This window comes from Diachasma alloeum, unplaced genomic scaffold, assembly GCF_001412515.2.
Source record: "Diachasma alloeum isolate Michigan unplaced genomic scaffold, Dall2.0 Dall_scaffold_00639, whole genome shotgun sequence".
NCBI classification, from domain to species: Eukaryota; Metazoa; Arthropoda; class Insecta; order Hymenoptera; family Braconidae; genus Diachasma; species Diachasma alloeum.
The window spans coordinates 292945-318428 of record NW_021680771.1 but is presented as its reverse complement, the minus strand read 5'-3'; the positions used below and the strand labels follow the sequence as shown (position 1 = coordinate 318428).

The 25484-nt window shown below is 35.1% G+C and overlaps 1 non-coding gene across 1 annotated transcript; it reads right to left on the bottom strand.

The window, feature by feature from the left end:
* Nucleotides 1-20480: 20480 nt before the first annotated feature.
* Nucleotides 20481-22400, bottom strand: LOC114841515. Its single transcript, XR_003783141.1, has one exon. It is a non-coding gene; the product is annotated as a small subunit ribosomal RNA (ribosomal RNA).
* Between the last annotated feature and the right edge of the window lie 3084 nt (nt 22401-25484).

The window sequence follows — 25484 nt, the reverse complement described above, 5'->3', positions numbered from 1 at the left end:
AATTTACTTAAAGCAGAATATATAGTTTCGGATATAATCATTGATAAATCGAACGTAATTGAATTACATGGTATTTCTAAAATTCCAGTTATGACAATGGGTAGTATGAATTTAGATGTCTTGGGAAAAGTGGCACCATTCCACGTAGTACCTAATGATATGCCAGTTCCTTATGCGGGATTATTAGGCTCAAGTTTCTTCAAAACTACGGGAGCAAAAATTGATTACGAAAATAATTCTCTAACAATCAATAATATAAAATATCCTTTTGAGAAAAGCGAAAAATTTGATGATGACATTACTTATATACCAGCTCGAAGCGAAGCAACATTCTTCATAAAAATTAAAAATCCAGAAATTAAAGAGGGATATATACCTCGTTTGAAAATTTGTGAAGGAGTTTACGCAGGCGAATGTCTCGTGCGTAACTCTAACGGTCGTGCTTATATGCAAGTTTATAATACAACGCACAATGAAATGAAAATAAAAATACCAACTCTAAAAATCCGTGAATATGAGAAAATACAACTATCCTCAAATCAAAATATCAATTTTTAAAATAATGAAGAGAATATTGAAAAATTGAATAATAAACCTAGAATTTCTCGTACAGCGATGAAAATCGTAAATCATATGAAAGAAGCAGAAGTTTCTGATAGATTCGGAAAAATAAAAGAATTATTAAGATTAGATAATTTAGGAGAAAATGAAAGAAATCATGTCGAAAAATTGATTAAAAAGTACAGCGATAGATTTTATATACCTGGTGAACCACTAGAATCAACTAAAGTTTACCAGCATAGAATTCCAATCACATCTGATATTCCAGTCACAACTAAACAATACAGAATGCCACAGTCTTTAAAAATAGAAGTTGATAAGCAAATTAAAGAATCTCTTGATTTAGGAATAATTAAACATTCAGAATCTCCTTATAATAGTTCTGTTTGGATTGTACCAAAGAAACCTGATTCAAAGGGTAATAAAAGATGGCGAGTTGTAATTGATTTCAGACAATTGAATGAAAAAACAGTAACTGACGTTTATCCCCTTTCAAATATTACGGATATTCTTGATCAATTAGGAGGCTCTGTATATTTCTCAGTTTTTGATTTAGCGTCTGGATACCATCAAATTGAAATGGATCCGAAAGACAGTTATAAGACAGCGTTTTCCACCCCTAGAGGTCATTGGAAATTTAATCGAATGCCTTTTGGGTTGAAAAATGCACCAGCAACTTTTCAAAGGTTAATGGACACAGTCTTGACTGGATTACAGGGTATATCAATATTCGTATACCTTGATGATATTCTAGTATTTGCAAGGAATCTAGAAGAGCACGAAAAAAGAATTGATGAATTAATGCAACGTTTGAAAAAACCTAACTTGCAATTACAATCCGATAAATGCGAATTTTTGCGTCCAGAAGTAAATTACTTAGGACACATAATTAGCAAAGAAGGATTAAAGCCAGACCCAGCTAAATTAGCTGCAGTCAAAAATTTTCCAATTCCAAAGAAGCAGAAGAATATTCGTTCATTCTTGGGTTTAACAGAATATTATAGATGATTCATAAAAAAATTTTCAAAAATTGCAAAACCTCTCACAAAGTTACTTGAAAATGATGTAGAATTCAAATGGTCTCAAGAAGCGTCAGAAGCTTTCGAGATTTTGAAATAAGCTTTATGCACTGCTTCTATTTTACAATATCCAGATTTTGACCCTTCATATTACTTCTGATGCCTCAGGCATTGCCATTGGTGCAGTACTATCTCAAGGAGAAATTGGGAAAGATAAACCCATTGCTTATTTCTGTAGAGTTTTAAGGGGAGCGGAGCCTAGATATGATACTTATGAAAAAGAAGCTTTAGCTATTGTTCAAGGAGTAAACAATTTCAGACCATACATTTATGGGCATAAATTCACTTTAGTTACTGATCATAAACCTCTGGTTTGGTTCCGTACTGCCAAAGAAACAAATTCAAGAATTTTAAAATGGCGATTGAAATTAGCCGAATATGATTATGATGTGCAATATAAATCGGGGAAAATAAATTTAAATGCAGATGCGTTATCACTTAATCCTGTGGAATTAGTCAATGTGACTACTCGAGCACAAAATAAAAGAGGTAAAATTCCTCTTTCCCCTGAATTACAAGAAATCTTAGATATCTTACAAGAATCTGATGATGAGAGTGAAGATCCCTTTAAAAATAAAAATGGTGAAATTCCATGGTCTATTCAAAATACAAATGGTACAATTCCATGTTCTATGAAAAATAAAATCGGTAAAATTCCGAATAATACTGGAGTTGAAAATAAAAGAGGTAGACCACCGAAACGAGTGCCAAACTCAGTAGGTGAAATTTCCAATAATATTGAAATTAAAAAGAAAAGAGGTAGACCACCGAAACGAGTATCGAACTCAGTAGATGAAATTCCTCAAAATTTAGAAACTGTCGACGAGGAGATGTTTGGAACTCATTCTGACCAGAGTGAACCACGCTCCGTAGACTCTTCATTTTCTCAATTTAATGATTCACTCAATAATAGTGAAATTGAAAGTAATGATTCTGACTTAGAATATGAAAATTTAATTGTTACTAAAAATGCGAATAATAAAAATAAATTTCAAGTTCAAAAATCAAATATAATTTCTTCTAAAGAATTATTCATTTATCGAAAACATAATTTATTATATTTCCTATCCGAAGAGGGTGAACCTCTTGATGAAGGAGCGAAAGAATTGAAAAAAATCAATAAGTTGCCTACTATTAAAGCTACAAGCTTAGGTGGGACTTATAAGCAACGAATTGGAAAAAGAAGTCACTGTGCTTCTATTATAAAAAAATTCAATGGAGAATCAAATCTCTTAATAAAAGAATATATTATTGAAAGTTTAAATAACTTGAAAGAAATTTCACAAAATGAAAACATTGAAACCATTTCAATATCATATTCAAAATTCATTTGCAACATCCCATGGCAAGAAATTATTTCTTTAATCAAAGAAGCTTTCAAAGAAAGTCAAGTAAAAATCATAATTTGTCTTGGTACTATTAAGTACGTTCCTATTGAAGAGAGATATAAAATCTTCCATGAAATGCATAATTCTCCAATTGGAGGACATAAAGCAGTTTCCAAAACTTATAATAGAATTAAGCACGACTTTTATTGGGAAAATTTAAAAGACGATATTCAAAGAAGAATTCAACAATGTTTAGATTGTCAATTGAAAAAATTAGTTCGCGTAAGAACTAAGCAACCAATATTAATTACCGATACACCAGGAACAGTTTTTGAAAAGGTAGCTATGGACATTGTTGGTCCAATGCCTAAAACAGTAAATGATAAAGAATACATTTTAACAATTCAAGATCAATTATCCAAATTTTCAATGGCGATTCCATTACAAAATATGAAAGCGGAAACAGTCGCCGATAATTTTATAAAAAGATTTGTATGTATCTACGGGGCACCGAAAGTATTGTTAACCGATCAAGGTACGAATTTTCTTAGCGCTTTTATGCGAAAAATTACGACAAGATTTCGAATAAAAAAATTACAAACTACTGCATTTCATCCACAATCGAATGGATCTTTAGAACGTTCACATCATGTATTAGGTGAATATTTGAAACAATACGCGGATAAAAATGAAGAATGGGATGAATGGATTGATTTAGCCATATTATCCTATAATACGTTTGTCCACGAAGGCACAAAATTCACACCATATGAATTAGTTGTCGGTAAAACTGCACGACTTCCATCGGATGAACCGTTGCATGAATTGGATAAATTAACCACTTATGAAAGATACATTACAAATTTAGTTGAACGTCTAATAGAAGTAAGGAAATTAGCTTATGAAAATCTAGTCGACTCAAAACATAAATCAAAGCATTATTACGATCGAAAAATCAACCCTGTCAATTTTCAGGAGGGTGATAATGTATTTCTATTGAGTGGACCAAAGACAGGAAAACTGGGTAATCAATATCAAGGTCCTTTCAAAGTTTTAGAAGTTTTATCGAATGGCGATGTTAAAATTTTATATAAGAATAAACCAAAAATTGTACATTCAAATCGATTGAAGATAACAAAAATAGCGAAAATAGAACCGAAAAAGAAATTTAATGATAAAAAGAAGAAGACTTCAAAATATGAATTAGATTCAGATTATGAACCATAAATGAGGAACTTTGCCGATTAAATAATAATAGTAATAATAAGTGAACTTGCGATCTACTGATAGGTAACCTTAATGAAATTTTTGAGTAGAAAAGAAATAGATAAGAAAATAATATTAAAGATAGAAAATAAGTAATTCGAATATAAGAAATGAATTTGTGAATCAACTTTTGATGTTTTATTGATAGAATTATATAGGTGATTATTTATTCAAGAAACTATTAACTTTTATTTTGGGTACGTCGTTCTCGTTCTCTACTGTCACTCGTACTTCCGTCTAACTAGGGGAGTGTGACATCCGTCGAAAAATGCTTTATAATCCATTTTTCCTAAATAATTTTCTGTATGGAATAACCATTATTTCATAATTTTGATGAACGCATATCTGTAAAGAGAGTCAAATGCGAAGATCCCAGAGGTTTCTTGTAGGAATAGAGAAGGTGGAATAATAGATTGGAAAGGGTAACCCAATTAAATGTAGAGACGACACCCATAAAAATTATCCATGTAGAATTAAATCACGAATGAATGAATTAATATTTTCTTGTTTTAAAATTGTGGAAACTATCAAATATTACAATTTAACAAATTAGAAAGGCATGAGATGTCTGTGAATCTCATTACCGGTTGGCAATAGAAAAATCAATAACACCTCTGAAAATGTATGAGAATGTGAATGGGGTGAAACCTACGTTTTGGGGCTAACCCGGAACCTCAGCGTTTAAGAGGTTTCGCGGGTGACTAAGCTGGACAGTGACCATATAGCGGAAGTGTGATGCTATGACTCAATTAAGGGAAAAACGCCCAAAAATAACCACAAGTTATGATACGACTTTTATCAGGGGACAGGATCGGAACGGAGGATAGTCTTCGCGTGTCCCACGTCAATTAGGGGAAGCAGATAGTTGACTATTCCCTTCACAAAATTTGGAAAAACTACGCAAGTCCAAACGGAAAATGAGGAGGCCTAATGTCACCTGATCACCAATCAACGAGCTCCATGAAAGGATAGGAGAAACGTCACCACCAATCCCCGAATAATATCCCCAGAAATCCAATAATTAGGCGGATACCTGCAGAAGACAATGGTAGAAACAGGGGGAAGCTTCTAGAACCTTCCACCCCTGATGACACACTTTCGATTCAATATAAAAAGGGAGACGCGACGCGGAAAAAGTCTGTTCCACTACACGTTCCAGTTCTTCATCAACCCTTCAGTTGGCTACTTTCATCGATTCTACAAGTGCGATAGTCACAAGCTTAGAATTAGCAGAGATGCCCGTTCTCTGAGTTAGATAAATTCATTCAGTCCTAAAGTGGGGACCCAAGTAATTTTGAAGTAACAATCAAATGTAGAGTTTTTCGTAACTTTACTTATTTAAAATATTCTGCGACTTTTTGTCAATGAATAGAATCTTTCATGATTCTTTGATAATTTATATTGCCAACTGAAAATGTCGGAATTCAATTAACATCTTGGAACTGAAATAATTATTATTCATTCATTCAAAGTAATTAAAACGAATTTATGGTAAACGAATAACTTTAGAATTAGGAAATGACAAACCTGTACAAGTACAACGAGAAGAAGGTCACGTAAGTTGTACGACCGTCATTATAATTGTAAACTCACTATAATTTCAGAATATAATTGTTCAGATTTAAAATTCTGTTATTTAAAACTAACGCCTTGTGTTTCCAACCAAGACACTTTCCCATTGATAATACTGGGGAATAATTAACTTCAATTCAAGGGGACCTTGGTATTCAACTCTCTAGTGATTTGTTTTCTAACATTTGGCAATTAAAATTTATTTCAGAAGTTTTCATACTTTTCATGTCATTTTCACATGACAACCAATGTTATAGTCGAGATTTCATCATTCCCGACATAACACAAATGTGGAAGGAAAAATATGGAGAAAAAATCAGGCAGTTCATCAACATTCTAAATGGAAACATCCATGACAGAAAAACTTTTTTCGTAATTTTCTGATTTTCGATGATCGGCTCAATTGTCATTTTTTCCGCTTTTTTCACTGAACTTTCACGCTCTGTATCTCTTGAACAAATTATCGGAGCAAGATAACTCAAATCTCCTTCTCTTCGCCATCTACCTGGCTATCTTTTTCATGTGTTTGGTGAATGACTAGATTTAGGGTGGATGTAGGATGAAAATGTGGAGGGAGATGTTGGGAAAATTACTGATGAGCCGGATTTAAAAAATCACACTTTATTTTGTGGGATCGAACCAATTTCTCTAAACTATTTACACTCTTTGGTAATTTAATTATTGAATGTCTAATTACACTGATAATTGTCTTTCACTGTTAATTCGTTGATTCACTGAATTTAGACTGGATTTAATCAACAGAGGTGATGTACTGAACAAACCGGTGATCTTACAAAGACCGGTGATGTACTTGATTACTAGTAAGTTAGGCGAGGTTCAAAGAGCTACTGTAATCGGTGAGGTGCGATATAAACTTGTACAGGTGATTTGCTCGAGACAGACTTGCACGGTGAGAGGCTAAGCCTAAACTGATTCGCGCGTGTTTCGGTGACTTATGACTGATGACCCGAAGGGTCCCGGAGATTTTCGAAGTAGGGCGATAGTCGACCAGAATGTTCCGGAATTTTAGTTGCATTTCAAACATCATGTTTTGATTTTTTCTGCTAATTCGCATAGTTTTAGCATTAAAAATGTTAAAATGAAAACAATGCCTCAATATTGTTCCTGACATGCAAACAAATTCATTTTTTGAAGTGTTAACTATCAGTAATCCTGGAATCACTCTCGGGAAATATCTCTCTTTTTTTCAAATTTTTATTGTTTTTTCTGATTAATTTGCATTAAAGACGAAATTATTCTCCGATTTTCTCCAATTTTAGTACACGTAAAAAATTTATAGATTATTTAAGAATTTTTTTCATCTTCGCATTTTTTCTAAATTCTCAATATTACCAAAGTTATGAATTTTTCAAATTTCATGAGAAATATTCCCGTTCGGATCCCCCTCTCGCCACCGCTTGCTCCCCTTCCACTCTGCACGCCCCTTACCACTAGTTTCCCATGGAGTATTTGAAATTAAAACAAGCCGGGGCCCGAGCCTATTCGACAGAAGACATGATGACCCTTACTTTATATGTCATTTGTCTTTTTTTTTTTTCTTCCGAATGGAAGCTTTGTAATGGGTCAATTTTTCGATTCGCTAATTTTGCTCGGAAATGATGTAGAATGGTCTGAAACGTAAAAATACAAATTTTGAGGACCATGTGTATATGTATGTCCGGAAGTGTGGGTCGATTTTTTCGAAAAATTTTATAAATCACGACAAATAAAGGTCTAAAGTTGCAGCTAAAAATCTGAAATTTTGTCACATAATTGGTATTACTTTGGAGCATTTCTGCACGCAGTTTCAGCTCAATCGGCCCAGTAGTTTCCGAGACACAGCAATTTCTCAAAAATCTTTGTTCCTCAATATCTCAAAAACTACATAACCGAATTGGATTTTTCTGACGCCAAAATCTTCTTTGTGATAATATCTATTCGGATAAAATCTTAATATTGCCGTGTTACTAGCGACAGTTTAGTAATAGTTGGCATTTTTCATTTTTATGAAGAAATCGTGGTAGGCGCGATAGCGTCCTGAAAAATTAAGATAGAAACTTGAAATTTGGTACGATTGTAGTTTTTATGATACTACAGGATGGGATTGTGGGTGAGCTGGGAGCCTATTCTCGACTCAGGATCGTACGATCGTACGAAAGCCAGTCGCATACGACCCAGCAGTTCGCTTATGGGCCGCATGTGACAGAATTGCATGTCGTACGACATGGTCACTAAGTTTAATCATTTAGTTACACAACTCAGGTGAATATTGAGCTTGATTGGCTTAGTAGTGCTTGAGATGGAATGTTTCATGAAAAATCGCGTATTACTTTAATTACCGTGTCTTTCTTTGGTCATCGGATTTTTCATCATAAGTACTTGAAATATCATGTCATATGAAGATCTAGTATTTTTCTGAGATTTATAGCTCCATGTAGCTGCATTTATTTATTTCAAAATGATAGAAGAACCCATTTGTTCATATTTATTCGTCATACAAGGATTTATAACAATCTTACTTTTAACCAAAATTGATTTAGTAAAAATCTCAGTTCAATCCCCGCCTACTATACCTTCAAGCCGGAGCGAGTGAGCAAAGGTTCAGCCACATCCCCGTTTGAATTTCTACACCGAAACCAAGCCATGTTTTCACCACTTTAGCCACTACGGATCCATTCGGAAGCATACTACCAGTGGAATAGATAGAAATGAAAAACAAGCAGGGGTAGAAGCCTATCTGGCAGAAGTCATGTGAACGTTACTATATGCGTTTTTTGTTCTCTTTACCAATTACATTGGGAAGCCATTCCAATTCCACACATAAAAAATCAGTGGCAATCACTCGCTCCTTAGTTCCAGTGCGACAAATACGGGTGAGTGTAATATTGACTAACGACCATACTTTGAATAATAAAAATTAATATAAAATTTACACCCCTTGAAAAATTAGACAACGCAAACGTCTGTCTCTGCCACAATTATGACTATCGAATATCCGTCAAATATTAGATTATATGGAGTAAAAAATCATGAGTTTGTGTTATATGACTATTGAAGTCTTGCAGAGATGGAACACATTGATAAAATAACGATTTGTGATTTAAAAAAAAAAAAGCATTTCGGATGAATTACTCTATGCCAGGATGTCCTGAATCGTTTGACACAAAATTTTATACACAAATGTGAGCCAATCATGCAAACTAGTAGCCAAAATCTCAGATGTTTAGTCCATATTTAACGCGTATTATAGAGCCCACATTGGATTTTAATTTGAAAAACTAGAAAAAAGCCTGTATCTCGGCAACTTTGTATGGGAGGGTATGCATATTTTAATTGATCTTGATAGAACGTAGCATGACAAATATTTTGAAAAAAAAAGTCAATCGGACCAGTAATTTTGGAGATATTGAGCATTACAGTTTTTCACTAAAAGTTGAATATCTCCTAAACTACTCATCCGATTCAGCTCAACCACAATCCCATCCTGTAATATCATATAAACTACAATCATATCAAATTTCAACTTTCTATCTTGATTTTTCAAGGCGCTATCGTGCTTACAACGATTTTTTCATAGAAATGAAAAATGCCAATTATTACCAGACTGTTCATAGTTACATAGCAATATTATGATTAAATCCGATAGATATTATCACAAAGAAGATTTTGGCGTAAAAAAAATTAAATTCGGTCATGTAGTTTTTGAGATATTGAGCAATAAAGATTTTTGAAAAATTGCTGTATCTGCAAAACTACTTGGCCGATTGTGCTGAAATTGCGCCCAGATATGCTCCAAAGTAATACCAATTATGTGACGAAATTTCGGATTTTTAGCTTCAACTTTAGTCCTTTTTGCTTCCGAATGGAAGCATTGTATTTGATCGATTTTCATATATATTATAATTTTTCCTGGAAATGATGTAGAATGTTATAAAACGTAAAGAAATGATGTTTAGAAAAAATGTCTGTACGTTTGTGTGTGACAGATTGAGTTTTCGTCGATTATTTTTTAGAAACAAGCAGTTGACCGAGCCTATTTGGCAGAAGACATTTGGGCCATCACTTTATGTATCCATTTTTTAAAAAATCTTTCATTTCTACCAATTTCATTGGTAGTAAGCTTCCGAATAAATCCATAATCTTTCCACTATTCTTCGAAATGACAGATAATCCATTTTCATAAAAAATCGAATATCTTCAGAACTACTGTGCCGATTTAGCCCAGTTTCAATCTCAACCGTCCTTGTCATAAGATGAAGATTCTATCCAAATTTCAAGTTGATATCTCCATTTTTACGAAGGCTAGAGAGCGTACAACGATTTTTTGAAAAAAACAGAAAAGTGAAAATATCTCAAAAACTTTTCAGTAACGGCTGTATAGTTTTTTATTGATCGAGATAGAGGGAGTTTAGACAAACATTAAAAAAATGAAATCGCCCCATTAGTTTTTCAGATATTTCCAAAAAACGAGAAAGAAATGTCTTTTTCTCATGAACTACTGGAACGATCCAGCTCATCCTGTGGCCAGAGTTAGTCCTAGTTAGGACCTATAATATTACAAAATTTCAAATTTTTAAAATTTTTTTTAGCCCTTCTAGTGTTGTATTTTCTAAAACCTAATTTCCAAAAAGTGGTGGAGGGGGAGCGGGGACATACAGACATTTTCGGCAAACTTCTTATTTTTACATTTCAGACCATTCTACATCATTTCCAGTCAAAATTAGAAAATCTAACAATTGAAGGTCTGTCTGTCACCTTTCATATCATTTATTTTTTTTAACAATTTGTTTCATTGAATTCATAAGTATATACAGTGATAGTTTTGTATAGTTGAATTATTTTATACAGTATGTGACTAGTTGATGTAATACATTATTTTCATGTGTAAGATGCAAATGTGATTCGTCACTAATTCAATTGTTAGTCTCATCAATCACATATTTTTCATGTTTTTAAAACTCAATATTATCTTGTCTCGCATAAATACATAGATGTGGGCAAATTTCTTTATTTAAATCTACTTCCATAATTTGATTGGGAAACAAATCGTCGACTATGATCCATTTATCGTTTTTGAGGACGTAAGCATTATAATGCCCGATTGAATCACTATTAAGTGTCCTAGGATTGAGATAATTCACTATCCCAGCTAATTCATATGTTATATTTTTTATGTTCAATTTCTCTGGAATATTATGCAGTGGCACACTTAAATTATGATCAGTGGGACATTCAATGAGAAGACATTCATGGAACATAATAGATTGAGTTATATCATTATGATTCTCACTACATGAATAGATTTGATCTTCGATTTTCTGAATTGTGATGTACAGAATAGTAGTGAATTCGTTGTAACCATATTCAAACATTGCCTCAACATCTGCTATAATGATTAATTCTTGTAAAATTACATTATTACATATCGGGCAATTCAGGTGTACTGAATAACTTCCTTCTTCACGAAGAACTTTCTTACATAACATAATGTTACGTATTCCCCCTTCGAACCCTTTAAATTGTCTCCAGCCCGAAGGAGGACAAAGGAACTCCCTGGTAACGACTGTCTTTTGGAATAACACGATCATCTTACTATGGATTCTCTTTGGAGATACCAATCAAGACACATCGTCTCTCTCCGTTATTAATTAATAAACCGCCCTAACCCTTTATTAATTTATGTGTACCGTGTCCCTCATTTTACTGAATATAACAATAATTATGTTTTTGGCAGCATCTAGAACTGTTTTTCTACCATATGATGCTTCTTGGTTGATGAAATACTCGTGATGTTTTAAAAATATATTCAATCTCAACCTGTAAATTTCAGAATCATCGTGATTCTTATGCTCATGAACGTGTTTTATGAATTTCAAGGTTTTATTATCTGAAGCATCTATCCACTTTCTAATATGTGAATTGGTGTCATATGCTGAAATAATAATCTACACTAAACTGTCAAAACCACAAGTATGACATAACTTGAATGACTGATCCCCTTGACGAATAACACCTGATATATTTCCATTCATCAGAACGACCATTCTTTTGTCAATTTCTTTTTCATTTTGATCTTCACCACTGTGGACTTTGAATCTTTTGATCTTTGGAAGAATTATATCTGAAACTATTTTAAGTTTATTTGACTGACGACAATATGTAGAATTCGTTTCTAATTCAGATTTCTGCTTCATTTTATCATTGACTGGAAGTGTTTTATCATTGACTGTAAGTGTTTGATCGGTGTTCTGCTGATCTCTTTCATTATTCGTATCATAGAGTGCAATGAAAACTGGTTTATGATCTGAAAAATATGTTTCATGTGCCACAAAGATGATTCGCCACATGACTGACAAATACAATATCTATTTGCGTACTGAAATCCGTTGTCGATATAAGGGGAACTAGTGCACGTTCAACTTTTGTTCAAAAGCACTAGCAAACTGGAACGTATCATTGTTGAAGTCACCTATCAATATGCGTTTCGCATAGGTATTCGTCCCTTTGAGTAATTCATGTAAAGTTTCCATGAATGTCGAATTTTTGAATGATGGTGATTTATATCCTGTCAGTATTTAGACATCATTATATTTCATGAAAATCAAATCTAAATGAGGTTTGGACCTTCTACTTTTATATGGTTGAGAATAGCGTATCCAATGTCGGTGTTGTTCCTCATGAATACTAGGATACCTTTCGCGTGTGATCTAATGGGTGGATCTGTTCTAAATAATACTCTGAAGTCTTTAAGTACTATATCTTTATCGAGTTGTGTGAATAATTCAGATAGTATAAGGCCATCTGCCTGCTTGTATCAGTGGTCACATTCCAGATGTTTTTTATTTTTGTTAAATGATCGTACATTTTGATAAATTATTTTTAGCCCATGACTATCGATATGACTGATGAATGATAGTTTTAACCGCTTCTTATCAAGTCTCATATAGTCTTTAGTCAATGGATCATGCGCAGATGGTTTTGACGGTGGATGAAAAGTTCCCAAGATGAACAAATTTTTCAAACTTCATACTCTACTCAAAGCTACATAGAGCAGTGCACGAGTTAATGATTGAGCATTAGGTGTGAGGGTGACGCAAATTTCAGCATATGTTTGTCCTTGACTCTTGTGGATGGTCATTGCTTCTGCAGGCACTATTGGGAACTGTGTCCACAATACTTGATATGTATGACCCTTATTACTTGAAATTTTGAGTTATTCTTTGGATTGGTGTCAAATTTTGATCGATTTCATTTTCTTCCATGTAACGTAGAAATGGTTGTCTCTGTCTCACACCAATGATTGGGTTGTTGAAATTTATCGATAATTTATCTATTTTCTCTTCATCAGCAAATATGATTTTTTCCAACATTCCACAAGCACCGTTAACGATACCAACACCAACATTTATATTTGATGTAACCATGTATTTTATTCGAACCTTGAACTTGATTTTGTATTTGAGTATTTTCAATTCTTTTTTCTCAGTGTCGTCTTTCTTGAGAGATTTGAGTATTTTCGTCTTCGGATCTTCCGATGCTTCCCCCAAAAAATCATCCTTGGCAATTGCTTTATAACATTGACCAGTATGCTTTTTTATTTTCAAATCATTATATTTGTCTACACTTGCGTTGTCATAGTATAATCTCATGGCTGTATCGGGTATCTCATTCGGTGCTACCTGTTTGCTTCTCATCAAAGCTATATCTTCGGCAATCATTGTTCCTAGTGATAAGTGATTGAGAGCTTCGATGAATACCTTGTCGTCCTTTTGTCTCATATCTTCCGTTAATTCAAAAAATTTGAATTCGCCCCATAATATGGTATCCGCTAATGCGTTCAAGGCTCCCCAAGTCGGCCGATGGTATACTGCTCTATCTTTAACCGGGGGCAATTAATGCAAATCGCCTATCAATATTATGGAAATTCCACCAAAACTTAAATTTTTACCCATCATTTGACGTAGACGAGTATCCACACGTGCCAGTGTATTTGATCCTACCATAGACACTTCGTCTATAATCAACACTTTCAAGTCCGCTAATTTACAGCGAACTGAATTTCCTATATCTGCTGCCAACTGCGGCATTTGGCCGCTGAATTCTGTGACTGGTAAAGCAAACGCAGTATGCAATGTGACACCTCTGATCAAGTGTGCTGCTTTACCACTTGGTGCACATAGTAGTATATATGGTAAATCACTTTTTGAACCTGGTGTAGCATCGACGTACGAAGATAGTAATTGGTAGATGCAATTGATCACTCTCGTTTTTCCAACACCAGCGGAACCACTAATGAATATCCTCAATGGCAACTCTTGAGTTTTGAAACATTTCAGAATGTGCATGACAATGACTCTTTGTAGGGTATTCAAATTATCCAGCATTTCCAGGACTTCAGACTTGGGCAATGTTTCTGGTTTGGTGAATCTAATTTTAAATTTTTTACTGCTATCATCGAGACCTGCTTAATCAAAAATATCCACCTCTTTATCCTTCCCGATTTTGCGTTTGTTGAATTTCAAGTTCTCGCCATCGTATTTCTTTTGGTTGGCTTCCATTGCATTCTTAATAGCTTCATCAACAACTTCATCCCCAATGATACAATACTTCTTTCGATTTTCTTCAATTATTACTAAATTTTGATGATATACCATCATGCAGTTCACATTTTCTATGTCATTTGCTTCGTTCCTCCAAGGATAAAATAATATAATTCTCCATAGTAATTATATTCATCCTTTTGGATTGTGTACCGGACGTATCTGATAATCTGCATTTTTCTTCTCCTCTCTCCTTTGGTCGTTGAATCATTCTCAGTTATATTGTCGGCATTTGCCTTCCTCCCAGTCTCATGATTGCCATCATCACAACTTTGTTCATTGCTACTATTTTCGCCATTAACATCATCAGCATCACAATCATCCTCATTTTCATCACCTATATTACTCTCCACTCTTTTTATTTGATGAAATGCAACGAAATCAGCTAAGCAGATATTTCTCAATCGAGATGCCCTTTGTTCATATTTCTCAAATATGTTCTGATTATAGATATTCGTAGAATCATCATCTAATGCGGATATTTTTTTGATTGGTTTCAGCATTCGTACTCTTTCATTCTTAGGAGACGTATTAATGAAAACGACTGATCGACTTGCTTCACAGAGCGACAGTCCCAACACATGATAGGCTGCTTCCTGTGCAGACATTATGTTACCATTGATGAATATATTGCCATATTTCCTTAACTTCTCCCTCAAAGGTAGATTGTCTTTTGCCATGTCGTTCGCTGCTTCTCGTAATAATCTCGACAATCCTACATCAATTTTCGAAATATAATTGATTATATATTGGGCACAAGCATAGGGATCGAGAATTAATTGTATGTCCATATTGGCTTCCATTAGATTCAAAATTGTTGGATTGTAATCGTTGATTGTGACATCACACGTGCGTCTTTTTATGAAGAGTTTATCTTTGTCCAATGTACTTCTTATGGCATTTAGATATTCTCGTTCAGTTAGTCCCCCAGTTCTCAACATTTCTTCGAAGGGTATATTCGAACCGTTTTTAGAATAAACATCCATCAAATTCTTTATTCTTTCCATATTTTTTTCTCATGCTTTGTTCTTTCATTTGAGTTCAATGGTTTCAAAATTTCAGTACATTTCATCACAAATTGAGGGTAATTGAATCTGCATTGCATAGTATTTTTCTTTCCTTTATTACATGTTACAGTGTGCCTATGCTTCTGGAAAGCGGTGAATGGATTGGTAGAATCCCATTCCCATGAAACATATCTGTCAACAAAATTGACAACTACAGCGATAGAATCATCATTATCTGGATCGTATTTCGGTGGGTCTTTACACCATACTAATGTGTGAGAATGGACGGATCCTCGGCCTTGGAATTCCTTCCTCATAAAATAGTCCACTACATGATGTTTATTCAGAGGACCATCTTTATTTTTCAGTAGTTGCATCATTTCCTTGAATCGGTGATCAAGGTAACGTACCACAGACACTGGATGATCTCTTATTAATTCATTCTTAGTAGCGTCATCCAACGAAGCAGCTTGGAGGAGTGATATTCTTTTGTTATTATTCAATCCATAAAGGAATGGAATTAATTCTGGATTATTCGCTTCTGAGGCAGAGAAAGTTATGAATAGCGTTGGTGTTCCCAGTTGAGGGATCATTGCACGAAGATTCTTCTTTTTTGCTTCCCAAAATGCAGGTGATGGTCGTATACTTTTCAAAAACGCATAACCTTCATCGCGATGCATCATCTCACTAATATATTCTTTATCTTTCGCTTGACCAGCAGTCAACTGATGATTCTGCGGCAGTTTTCTCACACATATATTGATGGCAGACATCACCCTCTCTTCAAGCTTCCTTTTAGCCATGAATAATATTCTGGTTGGTACACATGATCTTCGATCTTTATTCCTTCCTAAAAATTTTGCGCGTTGCGAATAAGTTTTTAGTTTTTTATTTTGATCAAAAACATGTCCCACAAATATCCTAGGGAAGCTCAATTCATCGATGCGATTGTCAATAAGCCAAGGAACTGGATGTTTGTCTTGACATGGCGCCATAACATGTGTTTCTGTTGACAATTCCATATTTTCGTCGATGATCAATACTTTATCCTGATATGCAGATGATATATGTTCTTCACCATTAAATTTTTCATATTCCTGTTCGTCTTTTTCTAAATCTTCCTCTGTGTCCGATTGTTCCTCATCACTTTCATGCTCTGTTTTGCAATCATTACGAATATCTTCATCAGCAATCTCCTCATCAACTTTGAAATCCATCAGGAAGTCATCCCTCTTGTCGTATTTATCAAAGAAGTTTGTATCGACTGTGATCCCGTTTTCTTTGTAGAGTGGTGTGGATATCAAGTAGCGTAGGGCAGCATATACATGGGAAGGTTTGATTGTTTCATACATATAATTCGATTTGTGATCTAAATGCCTCTTAAATTGAATCTGCATTGTTGACATGTCATTGAATTTTCTAGGAAGTACACTAATCATCTCACTGATCTCCGCACGAACGTTAACAACACTGCCTTGGATAGATAATTGAGGATTTGTGATACAGTGAGGTTTTAGAGGCCGTATCTGCATGAATGGGACGTATGGTGAAACCATACGTTCTTCTAGAGGTGATAATCTCTCCAATTCTCTTGGAACTTGTGGCAATTTCAAGTCATATGCGGCTGCGTTGGGTACTCTTTTTTACATATATGTCCGTGGCATGTTAGGCATATGTACTTCGAACCGTTATTCTCTATTTTTCAAAAGAAAGTATCTGATTTAGTCTTGTCCCAGTTCAACTTTGTAGCATAATATGATCGATTATATTTTTTCATAAATTTCATGAAAAATAAATTGTCGCAACAGCTGCATACTACATCCGGACAGTTTTTACGATTTCTAATGAAAGTTCGTATCAAGGCACTTTCATTGTGAAGTTCCTTGTGTTTGAGTCTTGAATTTATTATAATCTTATAATGCTCCCGAAATTTTAATATTTGTCTTCCTCTTTCTCATCTTTCAATATTATTATTACAAATTCTGTCCCTAGCCGTGTAATCAGGGTCCTCCCTTTTCTTTCCAATTCTTTTTTTGTCATTAGCACGTTCTCGAATACGATAATTGCGATCTTGCCGTCGTGTGCTCTTTTTTTCTTTATCTTTATTCTTCATCCGTGGAGATGATTTCTTTTTTGTTTCATTATTCTGTTTATTCTGTTGATTACTTTCCGTCGTTTCAGTACTACCTTTAGCATGTTCTTCAGCTATTTTCGACTCATTTTCATTAAATTCACTATTTCTTTTCCGTTTAGCGCGCGTTGAATATTTATGATTTATAAAGGGAGTGGATTTTATTCCAAATTCTTCACTATTTTTTTCTCCTGTTTTTGGAGTTCTGTAACTTGTCGAATCATGAATTTTAAAATAGTCAGGTACGCCCAACCTCGCATCACAATCCATATACACCCTCGTATTCTTTTCCGGGTTTTCCTTTATCGGTCTGCCCTTCATTTCTTTCTGAAGTGCACAATTCTCTCCCTTCTTCATTTTTGAATGTTTCTTCAAATGACCAGTGCGTAATTTATGAATTCGTTCTTTTGTATCGTGACGTTTCATCATTGAACTTTTTCGGTGTAACTTCGGCATGACAAATAAGCTGTCTGTAATAACAAAATCGATCACCAAAACCTCAACAATGGAATGGGATCATTCACGACCTGACTATGCAGAATATGAATATATACTCGAAAATTCATGATCATATCCTATAAACAATATGTGGCCGTCCACATGAGCAGGTTTCATATTTGTGGGTCACAAGTAATGTGTGTTGTAATAATTTAGGTCATATTCCTCATATCCTGAGCCAAAGATAAACGTGAAATCTTAAAAATACTATATTGGTACGAAAGATCGAAGTATTATATACTATCCTGAGGTATACTCTAACGAATTGTGTCCCTTGTCGCCCAGGCTGAACGTGATTAACTCACTTTGACCTGCTTATTGAGAGAAAGAGCTAATTTTCTAGGATAATTTCTCAACAATGAAACACACAATCAATCACATTTCTTCTCAGTCTTTTAATTCATCGAGTCATCATCATCTCAAATCGTTTCAGTGTGAGGAAAGTGGCGGGTCCATCTTGGTATTAGGGCGCCATAAAGGAAGCACGGCGGATAGAAATATATCAGAAAAATATATCTTTAATTGTAACTACGCGATCATTCACAATCATTCTTCTTGAAGTTAATGTTTTGAGATAGCTGGAATAACAATTTACACAAAAAATAAAGATGAACGAAAGACTATTCGATAACAACTTTAAAAGTTTCATTCCATTGCATATTATTTTTTTTTTTATAGGCTAATCAATTTCATTAGAAGTTCCACTGTGTCCGTTCCAATCTTGCTTTGCTTTGTTTCATCGCGGTGTCCTAGGCCGAGTTATGAAATAGTATATTGCAATACCAACCATTGCAATACCAGCCACTTTGCAATAAGCAGATTTTACTAATACGTCAACAACTTTACCTGTGTACCATCTGACGAGTCCTGTCACTCCGACTAAAGATTGGAACCCTCATTTTTTCCATGTGCCATTGCCGGAGACTGTAAGTTTCGTATCATCTTCATATCCAATATTGGTCATTGTCTCTCTTTCCTCTTTGACTGCTTTCATCAACAACATGTTACAAACAGTGGAAGCTGCTCGGCGGATGTGTTTCACGAAAATGTCATACGAGTTCTGTGCAGCAGGAGGTAAATCCATGATACCGCAAAATTTTTTAGCCCCACTCAAACCAATCCCCAAAAGTCGCATTGCGAAAGTAAATCTCCGGTCTATTTCGTATCCACCTCCGGCAGTTGGAGAAGAGGGAATCGAAATGGGCTTACAATTTTTGCACTCAATCACTATCTTGAATCCAAGTCCACGCACTGCTTCGCTTTCAAAATTGATATCACTATTGCACGCTTTACACTTCACGTACTCATAAATCATCGAAAACACGGCACAGAAATTCAAAATTTTATAGCTGATTGATTCCTCATTGGGCATGGGTATATCCTCGGCTGTTTTCAATTCTTTTGCAGACGTGCTGGTTTCTCCTGTTTCTCTCTTCCACCGATTTGGGGTCTTCCTCTTCTTATTCAAATATTTTCTCGTTCCAAAAGCCTTGCGTTGCTCCCTCGAAACTTTTGGGAGGCCCATTTTTTCCAATAAGACACAATTGATATGGAAATGAAAAATATGCGGTTTATAATGCACGGAGACACGACGGAGCGAATTTTCCAGACTGCACTGTCTTCTGTCTCTCCGACAATTAGACTAAGGGTAATTTGTTTGCACTTGACGATAAGTCCGGAAATTTTCCGTCATAATGATGTTGTCATTCGCAAGTGACAGGTAAACAGGTTCATGAAAATCCGTAAAAAACGTGTTTGGACATTCGAATACAATGAGAGGACGAGTACCAAAAGCCATGGGAGGCCTGTGGGCCTACACAACAATGCACCTGCTGGCTAGGTCAAGCTGACCGGGACAGCTATTAATGGCTATAACTTCGTTGGAAATAGGAATTTTTAACTGAAATATTCACAGAAATACAATTTAAGAGTAGTACTATCGAATGAGATAATTTTTCAAAAATCTATTTTTTTCACCCAACCAGCTGTATGTAACCCCTTAATTAAGGACAAGAGGCTTAAGCAAATACAAAATTTAATTTTCTATATTATTCCGACTTGTGTTTACTTTGACCGTTACACAGTAAAAGAATAGATATCCATTTACTTACGGCATAGAAAAAATGTGAAATTAAATATAACATCATCATCATTAAAATTTGTGTGGCGAAAATCATTATAAAACCTTGAGCTTTTTTAAAGCTCATCATGACAACAATAATATAAAATTATTGGCCAATAGGTTACCCCACAAAATTGATGATATATACGATTTTATATAGACAATTTCAGTATATTATAANTTTATATAGAAAATTTCAATATATTATATTGAATGTATTTGGTTACATGCTTTCACATGATTAATTATCCAAATACAATAATTCCATTATGATCATGAAGAATAAAAACAAAATATTATTATTCTTTTGATACGTTAATGATCCTTCCGCAGGTTCACCTACGGAAACCTTGTTACGACTTTTACTTCCTCTAAATGATCAAGTTTGGTCATCTTCCCGGCAACATCGGCAATGCCGAAACATTGCCGCGCACCAGTCCGAAGACCTCACTAAATCATTCAATCGGTAGTAGCGACGGGCGGTGTGTACAAAGGGCAGGGATGTAATCAATGCGAGCTTATGACTCGCGCTTACTGGGAATTCCTCGTTCATGGGGAATAATTGCAAGCCCCAATCCCTAGCACGAAGGAGGTTCAGCGGGTTACTTGGGCCTTTCGGCCAGGGAAGATACGCTGATTCCTTCAGTGTAGCGCGCGTGCGGCCTAGAACATCTAAGGGCATCACAGAGCTGTTATTGCTCAATCTCGTGCGGCTTGAAGCCGCCTGTCCCTCTAAGAAGATTCGTTTGTACGTCGGTAGTAAAAACCGCTCGACCGAAATCGAGGGCCTTCAAGATACCAGAAAGTACGCCTATTTAGCAGGCTAGAGTCTCGTTCGTTATCGGAATTAACCAGACAAATCGCTCCACCAACTAAGAACGGCCATGCACCACCACCCACCGAATCAAGAAAGAGCTATCAATCTGTCAATCCTTCCGGTGTCCGGGCCTGGTGAGGTTTCCCGTGTTGAGTCAAATTAAGCCGCAGGCTCCACTCCTGGTGGTGCCCTTCCGTCAATTCCTTTAAGTTTCAGCTTTGCAACCATACTTCCCCCGGAACCCAAAAGCTTTGGTTTCTCGGAAGCTGCCCGCCAAGTCATCGGAGGAACTTCGGCGGATCGCTAGCTGGCATCGTTTATGGTTAGAACTAGGGCGGTATCTGATCGCCTTCGAACCTCTAACTTTCGTTCTTGATTAATGAAAACATTTTTAGCAAATGCTTTCGCTTCTGTACGTCTTGCGACGATCCAAGAATTTCACCTCTAACGTCGCAATACGAATGCCCCCATCTGTCCCTATTAATCATTACCTCGGGGTTCCGAAAACCAACAAAATAGAACCGAGGTCCTATTCCATTATTCCATGCACACAGTATTCAGGCGAAAATAGCCTGCTTTAAGCACTCTAATTTGTTCAAAGTAAACGTACCGGCCCACCTCGACACTCAATGAAGAGCACCGCGATGGGATATTAGTTGGACCGCTCTTGCTTTCGCAGAGCTAAGCCCACCGGTAGGACGTCCCACAATCATGCCAGTTAAACACCGCGAGCGGTGAACCGACAGCGTGGCACACAGATTCAACTACGAGCTTTTTAACCGCAACAACTTTAATATACGCTATTGGAGCTGGAATTACCGCGGCTGCTGGCACCAGACTTGCCCTCCAATGGATCCTCGTTAAAGGATTTAAAGTGTACTCATTCCGATTACGGGGCCTCGGATGAGTCCCGTATCGTTATTTTTCGTCACTACCTCCCCGTGCCGGGAGTGTGTAATTTACGCGCCTGCTGCCTTCCTTGGATGTGGTAGCCGTTTCTCAGGCTCCCTCTCCGGAATCGAACACTGATTCCCCGTTACCCGTTATAACCATGGTAGGCGCAGAATCTACCATCGACAGTTGATAAGGCAGACATTTGAAAGATCCGTCGCCGGTAGGAGAGCATGCGATCAGCACAAAGTTATTCAGAATCACCAAAGTTAACGATGGACAGGTAAACACCACCACCGATTGGTCTTGATTTAATAAAAGCATTTCTTCCATCTCTGGTCGGAACTCTAATTTGCATGTATTAGCTCTAGAATTACCACAGTTATCCAAGTAAATGTGAGTACGATCTAAGGAACCATGACTGATTTAATGAGCCATTCGCGGTTTCACCTTAATTCGGCATGTACTGAGCATGCATGACTTAATCTTTGAGACAAGCATATCACTACTGGCAGGATCAACCCGGGAGCTTCGTTTTTTCAAATGAAACTCTTTATTTTTTACACATACAAATAAATTTGTATTGGTGTTGTAAAAACACACATCTTCAATAGAAGATTGTGCAACACATTATATGTATACAAAAAATTATATTCGTATTACAATATAGAGGAATTGTTTTAAATTAAAACATTCTCTCATGAAGATGTATTAATCTATGCTCATTCGTTAGATTTTATAACGACATGGTTTGAGAAATATATTTTCACCTCGTGATATCGAATTTTGCTCGGATTGAAGTAAGTTGATGCTCTGTTAAGAGAAAAGTGTGAAAAAAATTATTTTACACACAATATTAAACGCCAGAAGCGCATACCACATGAAGAGTCATTCTTTCTTTGACTTTGACTCGTCGTAATGCTGTGTTATATTATAAACGACGCGTACAAGTGTATTCTAACCAACGTCAATATTCCCTACTATATACTTTCAGTAAAATGGAAAAGGAGATACTGTGATACCTTACAGTCCGCTCCAACTATATTCACCTTGGAATATATCCACATCATACAACTTTAACTTTATTATTTATTCCAATCAAATGGAGTGATTTCTTTATAAAATTTTGTGAAAAATAAAATTACATATGGTCATTGAATTGCAATTTTTTAAATTTACAAATTATTTATATGTGATAATTTTCTCCCAACATTAATAGCACCAACCAGAAAAATGTCTAATTTTCAACTTTATTCAATAGAAAACGATATATAAATAATATGGAAAATTTATAATTCAATAATTTATTTTCACAATTGCTAAAAATGTTACCTCTTAAAATTATAATTATAATGATAATAATAATAAAAATGATTTTTTTTAATGTTGTCACATAAATATAGTAATAGTAGATGGGGTATTCCATGTGAACTCACCCAGGTCAAAACCCTCACCATCGCCAATCGTATTGCCGATTTTTCCTGTGGTTCTATATGGAAAAATATGACTTCTCAATTTTTTTCAGTTTTTTTGAGGCATCCTGTGAACAGCCAAGTTTTTTTGCAAGTTTTATCTTTAAATGCCTATAACTTCCGTAAAACTCAACCGATTTGAGTATTTTTTTTGCACAATGTGCGTCTTTGAACACACTTGCCATATAAAAAAATGCCAATTTTTTTCAATTCGTTCTTTCATCGATTTCCTTAGAAAAACCTCAAAAAACTTCAAAAAACGAGTCGTTTTCAAAGTTGGACCATTTTCATATTTTTCAAAAAATTTCAGTGAATACATTTGACCAAAACAAAATTTTTCACCAAAGGCCAAAGTGGGCTTCCCATTTCGTGGCCGACATTTCCAATTTGAATATATGAATCCGGGAAGAAAAATTTCAAAATGCTTTTCGCATTTGAACGCAGAAACATTATTTGAATTTACCGCCTGAAGAATCACTGTATTATATTCGAATCTGGAACAATTTGATGATTTTTTGAAAATTCGTTGACAATAAATCTTTCCGAGTGGTGTGTTCTAATAGAGATCCCACTTTGGCTTTTGGTGAAAATTTTTATTTTAGTCCAATATATTTACTGAAATTTCTTGAAAAATATAAAAAGGGTCCAACTTTGAAAACGACTCGTTTGTTGAAGTTTTTTGAGGTGTTTCTGAGGAAATCGATGGAAAAACGAATCGAAAAAAATTGGCTTATTTTTATATAGAAAGTGTGTTCGAAGACGCACATTTTGTAGAAAAAAACTCAAATCGATTGATTTTTACGGAAGTTACAGGCATTTGAAGATAAAACATGCAAAAAAAACATGGCTGCCCACAGGATGCCTCAAAAAGTCTGAAAAAATTTTACAAGTCATATTTTTTCATATATAACCACAGGAAAAATTGGCAATATGATTGGCGATGGTGAGGGTTTTGACCTGGGTGAGTTCACATCGAATACTCCAGATACATTATAAAACACAAGTTATTGAAATAACAATTGAAAAAAAAATTGAAAAAAAAATGAAATTATTCATAATCAAGTTGAGAATGTGAAAAAAAAAATTTCATCTCCTTTCAACATATTTTCCATTAAATATTTTCATGAAAATAGTGATCCTCAAAGACTCATTATTGTTCAATTTTTATTCCAACTCTTGTACATTATGCCATTAAGACATCTTTCGAATATAATATTACAAGATAAGATTGAAAAGAATGTTAATTTTAATGTTTTGGAAACGCCGAAGTTGAAAAATTAAAATTTCACAATAACACAGCAATTCCTTCAAATTTTCAGGGAAGTTGCAATCATTGAGGCAAACATTAGGGAAATGTTAATATGAGTGGAGTTAACTTATCTCTCGAGACAAGTATTTTGAGAAATAAAAAATTGAAATCCGTCCAGTATCCACCTTTACACCGAACTCCCGGCCTGTGGGACCGCTATGAAAACTCTCACAGTGTGTAACTATTGATAAATGTAAGAAAAAAAGTTTCCAACTTCCAATAGCGTCATTTCATATTTCATCTATCCCTCTAGATAAAAACGTTTTTGATAATTTGTTGCCGCAATAAATCCAGGAAATCACCAATGTAACTTGTAATGTATTTCCTGAGGGAATTTAAAAAAAAAATTAGCATCAATTTTTCATACGGAATGCCATATCTTTATTAGTTTGATAATCGAGGATTAACAGGCTTAATTTATATGAATGAATAATTTTTTATAACAAACATTTTTACGTAGGCGCCATCAAATGTCGCCCTGCGTACAAAGCCGTCCCGCCAGCTGAGATTTCTACCAGGGAATTATCTCAAACCCCAATGAAGGTGCCAAAATTTAGGAAAAAATCTTAGATGCAGATTTCAACAGTCGTTCACAAGAAATGTCTGCTTAGGTTCCGAGAAATTGATTGAAAATTACCTCGAAAAAGAGGAGTAGATCAAATGTAATCCAGGGAAGACCATTATCTCTGCGTATCTTGAAATGTAATCAAGATCACAAAAAAATACTTGAAATAAAAAATACGCCAAGCACGTCGTTCACAAATCATATTGACTAGAGGGACCTGATATCTCAAGTGAATGAATCCAGTAACATATATGAATGGAAAAGTC